The sequence below is a fragment of the Hyposmocoma kahamanoa genome, unplaced genomic scaffold (assembly GCF_003589595.1).
Source record: "Hyposmocoma kahamanoa isolate Upper Pololo Valley unplaced genomic scaffold, ASM358959v1 192, whole genome shotgun sequence".
Taxonomy (NCBI): domain Eukaryota; kingdom Metazoa; phylum Arthropoda; class Insecta; order Lepidoptera; family Cosmopterigidae; genus Hyposmocoma; species Hyposmocoma kahamanoa.
This window is the reverse complement of record NW_020653719.1, coordinates 2,800,065-2,815,499: the sequence shown is the minus strand read 5'-3', so window position 1 is coordinate 2,815,499 and position 15,435 is coordinate 2,800,065.

Here is a 15,435-nt window from a genome sequence, read left to right as displayed (position 1 = left end):
TGTGTGTGTGTGTGTGTGTGTGTGTGTGTGTGTGTGTGTGTGTGTGTTGTGTGTGTGTGTGTGTGTGTGTGTGTGTGTGTGTGCGAGCGCGCGAGTGAATGTGTGTGATGAATGAAGTTCTATTTATATTTGATAGCATATTTACTGGCAAATAGTTTCTGTATTATACATTTGAAAGATAAATGAAGTGAAGAAACTTTTACAAGTTACTCACAGGTGGCGCTGACGGCATAAAAGCCGTTTGAACCCAATATAAAGATCTGCAGCAAGCACATACAATAATTCGTAAGATTTGCTGACTCGGTCGTAGCACAGATGGTAAGAGCGGTGGCTCCGATATGGCAGCTGAGTATCAATAATAATAAAGTTCAAAAGTTGGAACAAAAGAATCAAAGAAGTAAGGGAGCCAAAAAAATATTGAATTCTCTTACGAAATCTTGTGCAACGCACACACACACACACACTCAACATAGCCCCGCACTAGGGAAATCCTGTGTCGCGGGTGATATGCACACACACATAGAAAACCACAAATTACACCCAAACTCACGAGATAAATTATTTTAGGCCATACAAATATTTCTCCCGGCCCGGGAATCGAACCTGGGACCTCTGCGTGGCAGTCCGGCATGATACCCGTTCGGCCACGAAGGCAGTCAACATAGTGACTGTCCCATCAAAAACGCACAGAGGTGATGATGTTATTTTCTTTTCCAGCATTGACTCTACATCTGTGTCGAGTTCCTTCCAGGCCACCTGTCACGTCTTGTGCGCACGAGTAGGCTTGTTGAAATAATGATAACCTATCATAATACAACCTTTAAAGTGATTTCTTTTCACGGCCACTTATTTTTGGGCATGCTCTTTTTTTAATAGATAGTTAAGGAGGGTTGGTTTTTGTATAAATTTGTAATTTTGTTAGTCTTTTTATTATTATTTGTATTTCAGATTAGTTGAATTAATTATCTGTTCAAGATACATTGGTAAAGTGTTTAGAAGCCAGCCAAAAAGATAACGTGTGTTCATATAGGCCTACGCTCTCTAGGTTTTTATCGAATGATGCTGGAAATGAAACTGTTTTTGAATCTAAATTGCGTGTAATTGTTTTTTCTTACACAGACAACAGACCAACGTTTTGGGTCCTTTACAGCCGATTAATTATGAATCCGAAAAACATAGCATCATTTCTCATGTCACAATTATGTAACAACGAAAACCTCACAAAATGTATGTTATAGTAAATATTACTGGTAAACGGACTATTGGATAACATTTTATACAAAAATGAATCCGATATTCAGAAACTTGCTGGAGAAACAAAGAAATATATATTGTTTTAATAAGCTGGGAATAATACTTCAATAAAAAACTGGGCCTCCATGTTGAATATCACTGTGAATGATATCGAAATGTATTTATATTTTTAGTAGATATAAAACCTGAAACGTAAATTTTAAATAATTTAAAATTTATGGAAATAGTTGTTTGTTATTCAAAGCTGCAAAGTTGTTGTTCGACGCGAGTGCTTCTATTGAAACCTGAGCAAGCGAAGGATGCTAAGATTGAACCACGAGGGAAGCTAGTGGTTCAAAAATAGAACCTGAGCGTAGCAAGGGTTTTAAGACACGAGACGCAAAACAACTTTGCTGCCGAGCGAAATACACAAGTTTTCACCTCACTATAGCGAGGAAAATGGTAGACGAAAGAAAAACGTTGAAATATAACAAATCTATATTTATTCATACATCAAAAATAATTTACTAAACAAAATTAGGTATCGTTGTCAATTTAATGTCAACAATAATGATAATAAAATACACCAACGGATTTGTATTAATCGCGTAGTTGAACGTGTCATGTTTATTTTTCATCAAAAGAAAAAGTCAGATGCACCGCAGTCCATTGTCAATTTCGACTTTCAAAAACCTTTTCCACGCTAGCGTGGAAAAAACGCTTTTGCGCGCAGATTTCTAATGAGAAAGACAGCTTTCTGAGCTAGTGAGTATATTTCAATAAGTAACAAACATAAAATTTATTTTTGGTCGGCGATGTTAACGAGGATTATAGGACTAGCAGCTCGGACAGGCAACGCCTGTAGGTAAGGCGGCAGTACATCCCAGGACAAACTCTTTTTAACTGCCTCCGTGGCCGAACGGTTACCATGCCGGACTGCCACGCAGAGGTCCCAGGTTCGATTCCCGGGCCGGGAGAAATAGTTGTATGGCCTACAATTATTTCTCTCGTGAGTTTGGGTGTAATTTGTGGTTGTCTATGTGTGTGTCCATGGCACCCGCGACACAGGGTTTTCCCTAGTGCGGGGCTATGTTGAGTGTGTGCGTTATTTATTTAACAAAATTTAACTCTTCCACTAGGAGCACTACCGCTGCTTCTGGAAGTACCATAAACAAGTCACTTAATTAATTACAAATAAAAGTAAACAATGTAATATGGCTGAGCATTTGCTTATCAAGTTATCACTATGGCATTATGTGGTCATATGTTGTACCACGTGCCATGAGCTACGTACCACATTGGTACCACGTAGTCGGTAAAGCGGAAAGCTTGAAATTAGCTATTAACATAATTAGACACGCGGCCTGCGAGGGACGTTCGTTGGGAATGTATAGGTAGAGATAATTGGGATACATATGGAATTGTAGTACCTTTATTACATTGTTTTTAGGATGTTCTTACACGGGTGATGTTCTTTTGTTGTTCGACGTTATAAGGGTGAGGCCAGACGAGCGCATTTTTGTGAGTTGTGAGTGGCGTTTTTTGAGTTGCGCAGTTTGCGCTCGACCGAAATTCCGTTACGTACCGAAAGTCGTCCGGAGCGTTAGACGAACGTATTTTATTTAGTTACTTTATACCAAAGTGACCCCTTCCCTCACCCCTACCTCCACCCGCGCCATCCATCTTGACTGAAAGTCAGTCGTCATTACGCCCGTGAGTCGGCAGATAATTCATTTTACGTCGTCGTGTGAATCAAACCGTACTTTTATGTGAAACCGAATGCAACGCAAACTACGCAACTCAAATTACGCGACTCACAACTCACAAAATTACGCTCGTCTGGCATCACACTTCGGGTGATTCTACCTATTCTACATATTAACGCGAACAACTTTTATTATGGCGATCCCTGTTGTCACATACATTTCAGTGATAAAAGGTGTTCCTCATAGTAAAAATTGGTGTTATTTAAATATAGCAAGATAATATGTTATCATGTCAAACTTGGGATGTTGGTGCTACGACCTTTAAGATTATGTTTTACTGAATCTATTGCTGTGAACCAAATATTTTTTATGATACTTACAGATAGGACGAACAAGTTGTGCGCCTGGTGGTAAACATTATGCCTGTCTACAGCAGGCACATGTCACTCAGACTTTTAAGTTGTAAAGATCTGAAGGGCAGTCCCACTACGCCCATCACCCTGAGATATAAGTAGCCTAATGCCATATGCCTGTAATTTCACCAGCACTCTTGTATATCTTTCAAAACCGGGACACAGTAATGCTCAAACTACTGATTGGCGGTAGATATAATTGAGGTGGCAGTTGACTGGACGAACACTTTCCCAAGTAGCTGTACTGCTACTACAATCTGTCACTTTTTCATTCAAACAGTGTCTCAGTCTTGTAAGTTGTAATTTACAACACATAATTTGACACATTGTATAAATATAGGTGTATTCTCAAAATGTAATCTCAAAAATTAGGCACGGTGCCTAGTTTTTGAGATTTAAATTCAACTCTGTGCGCATTGGGATAAAAAACGGTCCAAAATTCAAACTATTAAATTTAATATGCTCTTGACTGCTCTTTTACACGTTATCAATGTAACAGACGTTAAAAAATATAACAGATCTCCCGTTACACCAGTAAATCAAATTTATACGAAAAAAACTTTCCCTGCAAAAAAGTTAACTTCCTACCCATTGAACATCTGACGAGTTGAATGAATCCTTATTTAGGGTGGCTACCTACCCACCACACCGGGTGGATATGAAGTGCATGGTATTATAGTGTAAAGCACGACCATTACATTCCGGCACACATCTGTCGTTTAGACAATCACGATACGTCACGCGATTTTAGGGCTTCTTAGGGGATTTAAAAGTTTTGATACTGTAATGTATTAAATGATTGAATGAATTGAATGATGAAATTTGAATAATGTTCAATAACTTTACAGTATAAGAATGAGGCTACAATATGTGCAATACAAGTGATTCAATCTACGTAAAGATATACAGAAAACAAACAAGTACTAATTTTGTACGTTTGTACGGAAAATGTTTTTTTATTATATTTACTTAATTTGGTTTAGTTTTGTCCAGGGACATACATTTCGGTATTGAAGTGGTGATTTCGAACTTTCTTAAAAATTTTATTTAAATATTAACAAAATAACATCTATATTTTATAGTCAACAACTTTAATTTCTCTTTAAGAAATAAGATTTGACCATACGAGGATATACGCGTTCATATACGAATAGGTATTTTTCACACCTACCTACCTAGTTTGCCGACGACGCACAGTGTCCCCAAATTGATAATTCTTGGACATACGAATAACTTGTGGAGTATCGAGCCATTTTTTTTTATATAATAGATAATAACATTCCTAACAAGAGATAAAAAATAAAATGTATATTTCTTGTAGTTTTTGAAAAGCTGATTGTTCCAGAGAAAAAAAATTTTTAAGTTTATTTCTCCAAACAAAAAAAAGTTTTTTTTTTGTTTGGAGAAATAAACATTTTATTTTTTAGGTCGAAATATAATGTGTGTGGTTTATTTGCAATATAGGTCCAATCATCCTTAATTTTCTTTCCATCAAAAAAAAATAATCCATCTGCAGGTACTTGCGGCTTTACGAGTAAAAAGGTGTCAAAATTTTAGATTTGTTATTTATTTTTTAACACAATATACTAGTTTCTACTTAACTTTCACGTTATTGTTATAACACTCTCTAAATTACTCTAAAATTAATTTTTCTTTAATCGAAGCTCATGTATTTTGTTAAAAAAGTACATAAAAGAGTCAGCAATTTTGCCGCACCTTTACTTACAAAGCCGCAACTACATGCAGACGGATTATTTTTTTCTACATAGAAAATGATTGGAACTATACTGTACGTAACCCACTCAACATTTTCGTATATTTTGAGATAAAAAATAAAATGTATATTTCTCCAAACAGAAAAAATTGATTATTGTTTCCTCCGAAACTATCGTGTATATATATATATATATATATATATATATATATATACATATATATAGCAATTACACAAGAATAAAAGTTGTTAGGGATGTTATTATCTATCATATAAAAAAAATTTGTTCGATACCCCACATGTTATTCCTATGACCAAGTATTATCAATTTGGGCCCACTTTGGGACGTTTCGGTGGTCACGGGTAGACTGAAAATGTTAATACAATGCCACGCGAAAGTTTAAAAGTAAGACCATGTTTTAAATAGCCAACTAAGAAATTCTGACTTCATTTCGAAAAGTATCAAACTGGTTAAGCCGTGGAATCCGCGCCAGCTGCAGTGTTTTGCGGCACCCGCCACATATCGCAGTGCGTTGTTGTTGCCTTTTAATTACGGCTGATAAATCAGCGCCCGCGCCACTGCGCGTGCCGCCCTGCCTCGCGCGTGGCCTAACCTTATGGTCAAATAATAAAATTAAAATATAGGTTGTATTTTTACACCACGCATCTTCCAGTTTCCTACTTCATTTAAAATTTGCTGAAGTCATTTTTCAACATTCATGTAAGGGAAACTCTTTGTATAGATTGTTTTATTTATTTATGACCGTTCGCCAAAGTTGACACAATAATTTGATATAAAAAATGAGTAGGACAATGTACCAGTAACACAGTGTAAAAACAATTGCAGGCAAATGCAACAAACGTCTATCTAATATTTAATATTGTCTACTTTATATAGTTAACGTAATAATTATATCTACGTAGCTAATAACTAATTATATTCTCGCGGACACATAATTCGAGCCACCTTGTATTTTTATTTTTAAAGGGCTTGAATACAAAAATATTGATATCATCGAAGAAAAAGTTTACCCCGGTTTTACGAATTCAAATCTTCAACAAGGACATATGGAAATGATGTTTAGTACACCAAATTGTTTAATAGTTTTTAATCAATTATACATTTTTTAAACTTTCGAACATTACCAACAGCTTAAAACTAAATTAAATAATAATAATAACAACTGAGCGCCAGTTACAAATTCGCACAAATAGTCACACAATTGCAAATACAATATGGAACCTAGGTGCACAATTTAAGTAGCTTATTACATAAAACATAAAAAGACCACAGCAGTATAGTAAGAAGTTGTTATTCATTTCATTATTGAAAATTCAACGTCGAGGCACGTTGAATGTTGTGTTCGGGGAAGTATATGAGTTCGCCCTCGAAATGGTACGTACGACGTATAATTGCAAATAATGGGACAAATCAAAATTTGTTGCAGGTGTACACCCCTCGTCCGTCCCCACGTGAGCTAATTGCCAGCACATAACATATGAATACCTTATTTAAATAACGTCATAATATATCTGCCACTTTAGGCAATACGTCAACATATGCGTGATCTAGGACCATTTAATTTTATTAAAAATTAAGATGATAAAATTGTTAAAAATGCTTCAGCTTACCTATGTCTTTTCGGCGACTAATTTCGAGTATATTGTTGGTGTTTTGTACAAAGAGCAAAAGTGCCATATCGAAAAATTGTTCAGGGGAGCATGTTTTAGGTTTTAATACTGTTTTAAAATATTTACGTGCTGTTTTAAAATTCACTATTGGTTTTAATTAAGTTTAAGTTTTAAAATTGAATTTCAAATAGGACGTAAATATTTTAAAACAGTCGTAAAAAATTAAAACGTGCTGAAAATTTTTTTGGAATGCGCTTTCGCCCTTTCTACAAAACACCGACGATATTATCGTGAAATAATAAAGAATAATTTAGGATACACTCGAATATTAAGTTTAATACTTCATGATAATATTCTAGAGTATTTAAATAATGAAAATTGCCACCGAAATTAGGTTTTTTTTTTTTTTTTTTTTTTTTATAATGTTAAGTAACGGGGAGAATAAGAAAAGAAAACTAACCTGAAAATTACCCAAATAAACATCCAGAAATGTGACAGACAGACATCAAAACCAATTACCTGGTCACAAACTAAGGAATGTACTCTGCACGAAGATGACTACTATAGCCAATCTCACTCACAATCACCTCGAAGGTGAGCCCTCGTGAATATTGAGGGTACGTGAGTGCACCGCCAACGTAATTATAGTCAATTGCGGAGTGTGGAAAAATAACGGAAGCGGTCAATTACGCAAGATATTTTAAGTTTCGCAAACATCCGCACAAATGCAAGTGCACATATGTACTCGTCCTTCCTCTCCTGGAGAAGTCATGTATCGTCGGTCTTCACCTTGCATTGCTGAATCGCCATGTTCACCAGACTATTTGGCATATCTGCGTCGGATTGCTTTCCTCGCCGAAACAGACTTTGTGCACTGTGCAGGAGGGATCTGCGTCGAAAAGAAAAGGATTGAGAGAGTAATTTGGTAACGAGTGGGTGAGGAATACGATAATGTGATACTGTAGTCTTCAAGATCGGGAAGGAAAGGAACTACAGTAGTTAGAGGGTCCGGGCCGCATATCCGTAGGGGATCTACTCTCGACCGTCCGAAATAATTACTGTCAAAAAGTAAACACACGACCAAATTAACGGACAATGTCAAATATGAAGCTTCGTTCGCATTAAGCGTAGTTTAATTTGGTCGTGTATTACTTATTTGACAGTAATTATTTTGGACGGATGTCGGACGAAGAACTTGAGTACAGGGCCAGGGTCGAAGAGAATATCAGCATCCGCGGATAATCTACATAAATTGAAATTTTCGCATCCACATCAGCCTCCGTATTGATTGATGCTGATATTTATTGCAGATATTCGCGTCCAGAGCCAGACTGCAAGTCCAAAGAGCAGCCGTCGTCCTTACCTTTGACAAAATTTTAATATGATTAAGCTAGGCGGGCTGATTGATTTTAGTTCATTTTTTTATAACAAATATCACAAAATCATTAAAAAGCTTTTTTTCATTTCAAAGCATTCAATAAATATTATTTTTCACGATTTTTTTTAAATATTTTAAATCTGAAAAATTATATTAAATTAAAAACCCTGTACTCTCGTTCTTCGTCCAACATCCGTCTGAATTACATCAGAAAGAAGAAGAAGATAGTAATACATGACAGTCATTAGACTGTCAAGTCTCTATTCTTCTTCTTAATGTTTTCTAATTAGGTCGAGTATTACTTATTTGACAGTAATTGTTTCGGATGGATGTCAGACAAAGAACGGAAGTACAGGGTCTGCAATAACCTTGATCCGTATCCATACCGAGAAAATTCGCAAGCAATCTTCAAATGAACTGAATGTGCCAGTTAGATCAATATGGTTAATGTGGATGTAGAGTATGGAATATGAAATAGTAGTAGTATGTGAAAGACAAAATGAACATTAATCGTAATACAAGTTACAAATAGAGTTGGCAAATGTTTTCTTGAGTAGTACTGGTAGACAGTTGCAGACGTCTAAACGTAAAATAACACTACAATTTTTTTTTTTTATAAAAAACCGACTTCTAAAGTTTGTTTACCCGCTTTCGCTGTATGTGTTACCGTTATTTTTATCATCACATCTATTTGTAAAGTTTTATTGCAATCGGTTAACGGAAAGTGAGTGAAATCCATTCCCTGATTTGCCACCGTTAGAGGTGGAATATTTCAATGGAACCACAACTGAGGTACCCACTTTCCACCATAAAAAGAATCATCGTAATCGGCTCACAAATGTCAGAGTGTTCGCGTAACCACAAAAAATACAATCGAATTGAGAATCTTCTCCTTTTTTGATGTCGGTTAAAAATTAATCAAATACTTCTTTAATGTAAAGTGCAGCACGTGATTAAAATAGAAAGCCGCGTGCGCAGAATTATATTTAAGTATTACAGTGACTGCTTAAAATAAAGGTTGTACATAATAATCTACTACGATATTGTAGATTCTATAACATATATATGTAAATACAACATTGTAATAGTAGTCAATTTCATAATAAACATTTTTCAAAGGCCACCCCTTGGCCACACATTTGATTAGATCATCAACAACAGATGTTTTCTAATCGGAACATTATCGAGCTACGTGGTTTTAAATTACTTTTATACCTCAATTAATAGCAAAGAAATAAAATAAATTATTGATTATTGGATGAAAAGAAATTACGCCAGCAAAAAGTTTCAAATTAAATTGGTGTTATTAGTTCTTTTAAGCGCATTATTTTTTTAATGAAGCATAACATCAACAACATCGACGAGTATATAACCGTTATTATTCTAAGCTTAGAATAATAAGACATAGAAACCTAGTCCGCACACGTTAAGTGAGGCAAATTGAAGCGCTCCCAAAGGGCTTACACGAGCGGGCGGGCCGTCAGTGCTCAAGGTCAACTTGCACCGCGAACAGCTCAAGAATTTCAGCTAAAAATGACGAAATGTGCGGTAAATGAGTGTAAAAATACGTCAGACAAACATAAAATAGATACTGACATCACATTCCACAAGGAAGTAACGCGTTTCAACTTGTATTTTTATATAAATATTCACTAAGACCGAAAATTAACCTACTACTAAAACTAGCCTACATGAATTTGATTTTTGCCTCACTTGTGAGAGTTCGTTTGATATGAAACTATCATTCTATGCGTTATTATTCTAAGATTCTAAGTACGAGTATTTAACCATATACTCGATGTCTGACGATAACATGTTTAGTGTTTCTCTCATCTCTTTTGCAATTCATAGCGTAATATTCATGATCTTAAAGGAATTAAAAAGGTTCTTATCTTAACAATTAAATAAATAAAATACAATATGTTTGCCGACTTCTCTTTTTCTGAGTTATACGGCAGTAATCTTTACAATGTGACTTTACAAAATTTATTATTCAAGAGAATGTTGACCCTTGTTGTTTTTTAAATTTTTTCCGTTAAGAAAAAGGCAAATGGTTAAAAACCATACAGCCAAGTCTTGACGAATTCTTGTTTTAGTAGTTTTAGGTGGGTAGGCATACGTCATGTCTTTATTCCATTGTATTTTATAGGCCATAAGACTCGTATTCGTTTAGGTTATCATTTCCGAGTGGAGTCAATTCAAGGTAAGGTAGAATAATGGACGCAGGTTAATTTAGCGTTATCCCAAAAGGTCCATGTTATCCAGCGCGAAATAAAATTTCGGTTCTAGTATCTTGCTCTAATGTGGGCTTTACTGTAGCTTAGGAACTTTCAATAATGTTAATTCACACGAAGTTGACATCTTTCACGACTTATAAGAAGTTCAAGCGAAATGTGACAAATGCTCTAAAGATGGAATCCTAGGGGTTTTGTTCGATAATCGCTAAAGTAGTATTTTTTCTTTTTTCTCCCTTTATAATTATTATTTTCTATTTCTTTTTTAAAAAAAAGTTTTGATCTCGCTTGATTGCTGTATACGCCTGTAATGTCATAACACCCTGTATAAAAAAATTATATGACAAAAAAGTGCAAGTTTTTCTATGTGTATCCGATGGTATATCTAAATAAATAAATAAGTATACAGTTCCAATTCCGAGTAAACTTGACTGTGTCAGATATTTCATAGTTCGACGCACAAATTAGAAAGATATAGTAAGAAGATTTAACGTTCAATCAAGTTACTGTATTAGACATGTAAACTTTTTAATAGAACGAAATCTTTATTTTTCCTCAGTTTTACATACACTAACAATTTTTGGTCCTCAATAATTACGAGTTTTGCAGCTTATGCACTTTTAAAATTATATCATGAACTGGCACGCCTAAACCCTATATTAGTTTTATCGTCTACTGATTTTCAGGTTTGATTGCTTAATATCATTAACTAAATTAAATTAAAATTAAAAAACCCACGATACAAAACCCGGTTCTACTAAATGGTGCACCTTTGAATCCTGTCTCTCGGTTGAAGTACCTAGGATACATTATTAGTGAAAATCTTGGAGATGATGACGTCACCTCCAATGAACACTACGCCATCTTTATTTTTTGGTCGTCTTCTGTTATTTTTGTAAACAGCCATATTTATTTGCCTAAGTAAATAAATATGGCGGTTTAATATAAATATAATCTTATCCCTCCCCGAATTCTGTGAAAAAAAGAAACAAGAACAAAAAAACGAATTTTGTAAAAAAAAAGAAAAAAACCAAATAAAAACAGAACAGGTCCAAAAATTAAGTTGGCTTAGTGTTCATTGGAGGTATCGATGATGATGTTGAGAGGTAGCGCAAGGCGTTGTCGGTGCGCAGTAACACAGCGTCACAGCCTTTTCTCGGCGCTGACATTATGGTCGTTTCCTTATGCTTCTACTGGGTGCTCCTACTGGTAGGAGCACGATGACTAATATGTTGTTATGCCTCTACTGGTAGGACCAAAAGGATAAATAAGTCCTCGTGCTCCTACTAATGTACTGTCACCAATGTTTATATGTAATTGATATTGCAGTACTGATATGTGTGTTATCGATTCTCTAAGCTTATCAGCCTCTTAAATGAAAGCTATTAACGTATTTCCTTATATTTTATAAACAATTAAACACTTAGCGAGGCTGATTTTCTTTAGTTACTTCCATAGTTTATGACATATGGCATTTGAGTGGATCCTTTTACGTACGCCACAGCCACACACATGACATCTACTTTAATTGTGTTAACTATTTAATGATTGCTCTGTTGTTATTACCTATTATTATGAATTTATTTTTATTTAATTTTATTTTATTATTTTTGTTATTCTATTTTAACTTTCTTGCTGTGTATTTTTGTGTTGTGGCGTTGTAATAAATGGTTTCTATTCTATATTACAGTAATGTCATCGGATTTCCAGAGTAAATAAAATTTAAAATCGTTCGAACTAAGTATTCATTTCTTACCAAATCCCTAGACTAACCGTGAAAAGAGGTAATGGTTTTTATGGCACTGCTTCGAATTGGTATTAATAATTATATCTAACTAGTGGAGTAATTTCACTAAAAATAATTAAATATCATGATAGTGGAACATCGTGATATTCAATAAACAAATGAACAAAATGTTCACCAAACATAATAGCTAAGAACCAACTGGATTGAATTAGGGTGAAAAAAACCGTTTTAAGACCTGTCGATCCGTTTGAAATCTACGATGCCACAGACAGATAGACATATACAGACATGGCTTCAAATTTATAACTCCCCTCTTTCTGGGTCGGGCGTTAAAAATAACAAAAAAGTAATTACTATAACAAAAAATTTTTGTTTCCAACATGCAATTTCCTTTCCAGGTTCAAATCTTTATTGCTGTCTCGACCATCGATTCTAACATGACATTAAAGTAATATTCAATAGACCATCAAAAGATATATAAAACAAACATTTTCAAAGGCAAAAGATAAAACGTCAAGCAGCAAAATGGACTCCCACTTCAACTGAGAGTTCGATTTAATCAAAAACCAAAATTTTATTTCTAGGCGATAAGGTTCAATTCGAAACGTCTTTGTAAATCTTGTCTAGCGACCACCGGGGAAGCTATTAGCCTTAAATCTCTTGCGACTTTTGTGTAGGTTCACTAACTCTAAGCTTTTAATATGGATATTATTCTAAATAATTTATTTCAATGCAACAAAGCTATTCTTCTTAAATTTATTTATTATTCATTGATGAACTCCAGAGCACTACCCAGAACACTCAGACTAGAACCAAATTAAAAAAGTTAATTTACCAAATTGGTCCTACCGGGAATGAATCCGTAACCGAGAGTGCAAACGACTACGTTTGGATATGTGAACGTCAAGAAATGCTCGCTTCTTAAATATTAGAAAGGTTTTTATACGACTAATAAAGGGAGCTTGAATATATGAGTAGACAAAAATTATAATATTTATAATTCTTTGTAAACAATAGTTAATTCTGAGTTTTTTGTACTAATGAGTATTCAACTGAGGATAAGCTCTAAATATCATTTATATTAATTTCTTTTCTCTTAAAATTCTTTTAAAATTCGGTACATGTTTCTGAATTTAACTGACTATATTGCAATTATTTAATAATGTAATAAAAGTATTTCCGTTACATTTCCTTTCCTTTATTTCTTAAGCAAAATATACTCACCCTACATACAACATAAGATTGTGTACACGGTGATGTCCACTTAATGACGTGTCTGCGTGGCCAGTGTAGACACCGCTTTACTGCAGGGGTGGACTTCCGATCAATACGGGGATAGACTTAGATAAATAATTGATGGATTATGTTTAAGAGTTTAGTTTACTTATAAGCCCTATTTTCATACTGGATAACTTTTCGCTACACTATAGATAGGCATATGTGAAATCGAAATCTATGTAAATATCGTGAAAATGACATTCAATTCTTATTTAGAGGTATGATTATTTTTTGTCCTATCTTCTAAGTTTCCTGTAGACTTAGCAACAATTTCGCTGTTGTCGTAGAGAAACTTTTCTGTCCTGAACCGATTACGTCTGATTTAAGGACAAGGTAGCAGGATAAAACCGCCTACCGTTACCAATGATCTTTCTACCTATCGGTACATAGATTTTTTCTAGACGAAAGTTGAGACAAGTTTTATCTCCAGGCCCATGCTAAGCCGTTCATGACCCACTGCGACTTAGATGCACCTAATGAGGATGCTACCCCAGGGGGTATGATCAGGATCAACAAACGTTATGAACTGAATGGTGCTCTTAGAGCCTACAGTATTAACGTCCCCCGAGTCAAAATATACGCTAAACTATAGAAGTTCAACAAATACTAAAGGTATATAGGAGGTTGAAACCACTCACTAAGCGAAAAAGTCAACTTTTGTCAAATGAACTTTAAAGTTTCTGAAATTAAGTTTACATTTAAAAAACCGAGATTTACGTTATCGAGTTCTTAGGTTTTCGCGATTGTTACACATAGGAAATAAAACTATTTTTCCGGATTTAAATCGCGTATATATTTTTTTTTCAAACAAACCTTTACACGTTTACATTTTTCGACGTGTGATATATATTTAATAAGTGCAATTTTTAACTGACTCAAAAAAGGAGGAGGTTCACAATTCGAAAGTATGTTTTTTTATGTATGTATGTTTCGGTAATTTGTGAACCGATTTTTATGATTTTTTTTGTTGGAAATAGGGTACCTCAGAAGAGGTCTCGTTTATATTTGAAGAAAATATTCCACCTCTAAGCAAACTAGGGGATAAATCCGGTTTCGAACACTCCCCGGTAATGATGTCAATAAAACTTGGCAAACAGATGTAATTCCACGCACTTTTGAGGTAGGTCGTTTTTTTTAGTACCCTGTACTGGGTTATATTTGAACAAATGTATGAAATCACCAACACAGATATCAATCGAGTACACACGCACTTTTGGTGTATGTTCTTTAATTTGTATTAATTAAATTAAAGAAATCCATCTCCTTAAAATTCCGTCATAAGGTACCTGAGAATCAAAACAAATAATTTCAATTATTTTACGCAGGCTTGCATTAATTTTATTATTATGTAAACAAGTCGTGCATCGCATGGTAAACAATACGCCTATAGCTGTTGCGGTGTCACTCAGAGCTCTTTAAATCGCAAACATCTGAAGGGCTTTACCACTGCCGTCGTCACCCTGAGACATAAAGTTGACAATTCCCATGTGCCTGTAATTTCACCAGCACAACAACACCCTTCAAAGCCGAAAGGCAGTAATGCTCACATTACTGCCACCATTCCTATTTCTGATGCAAACATCAGAAATAGGTATGGTGGCAGAACTTGCCTTGACGAACGAAGAGATAAGTTTAAGGAAATTAGCATTCTTACACTAGCGTCACAGTACATTTATGAAAATGTAATTTATTAATTTATGTTAAGAGAAATAGTAATTTCTTTATGAAAAATAGTGACAGACATAACATTAATACGAGGAATAAAAATGAACTAGCTGTTCTTGATAGTAGAATGTATGTACGCTTCTATAACAAGATTCCGGTTGATATACAAAATTTGCCATTCACGAGGCTTGAAACTATAGTGAAACAAAAACTTTACACTAAAGATACATATAATACACTAATACTTCTGCGTACTTGGATGACAAAAATCTGTGGTAGTAACCCGTTTAGCTCATGGAGGTAGAATCGATCTCCGATGTTTAAAAACACACACACATATATATATATATATATATATATATATATATATATATATTGTAAATGTTAAATGTGTACAATTGTTATTCACAAAGAGCAACCCCTGGAGTTTCTTGC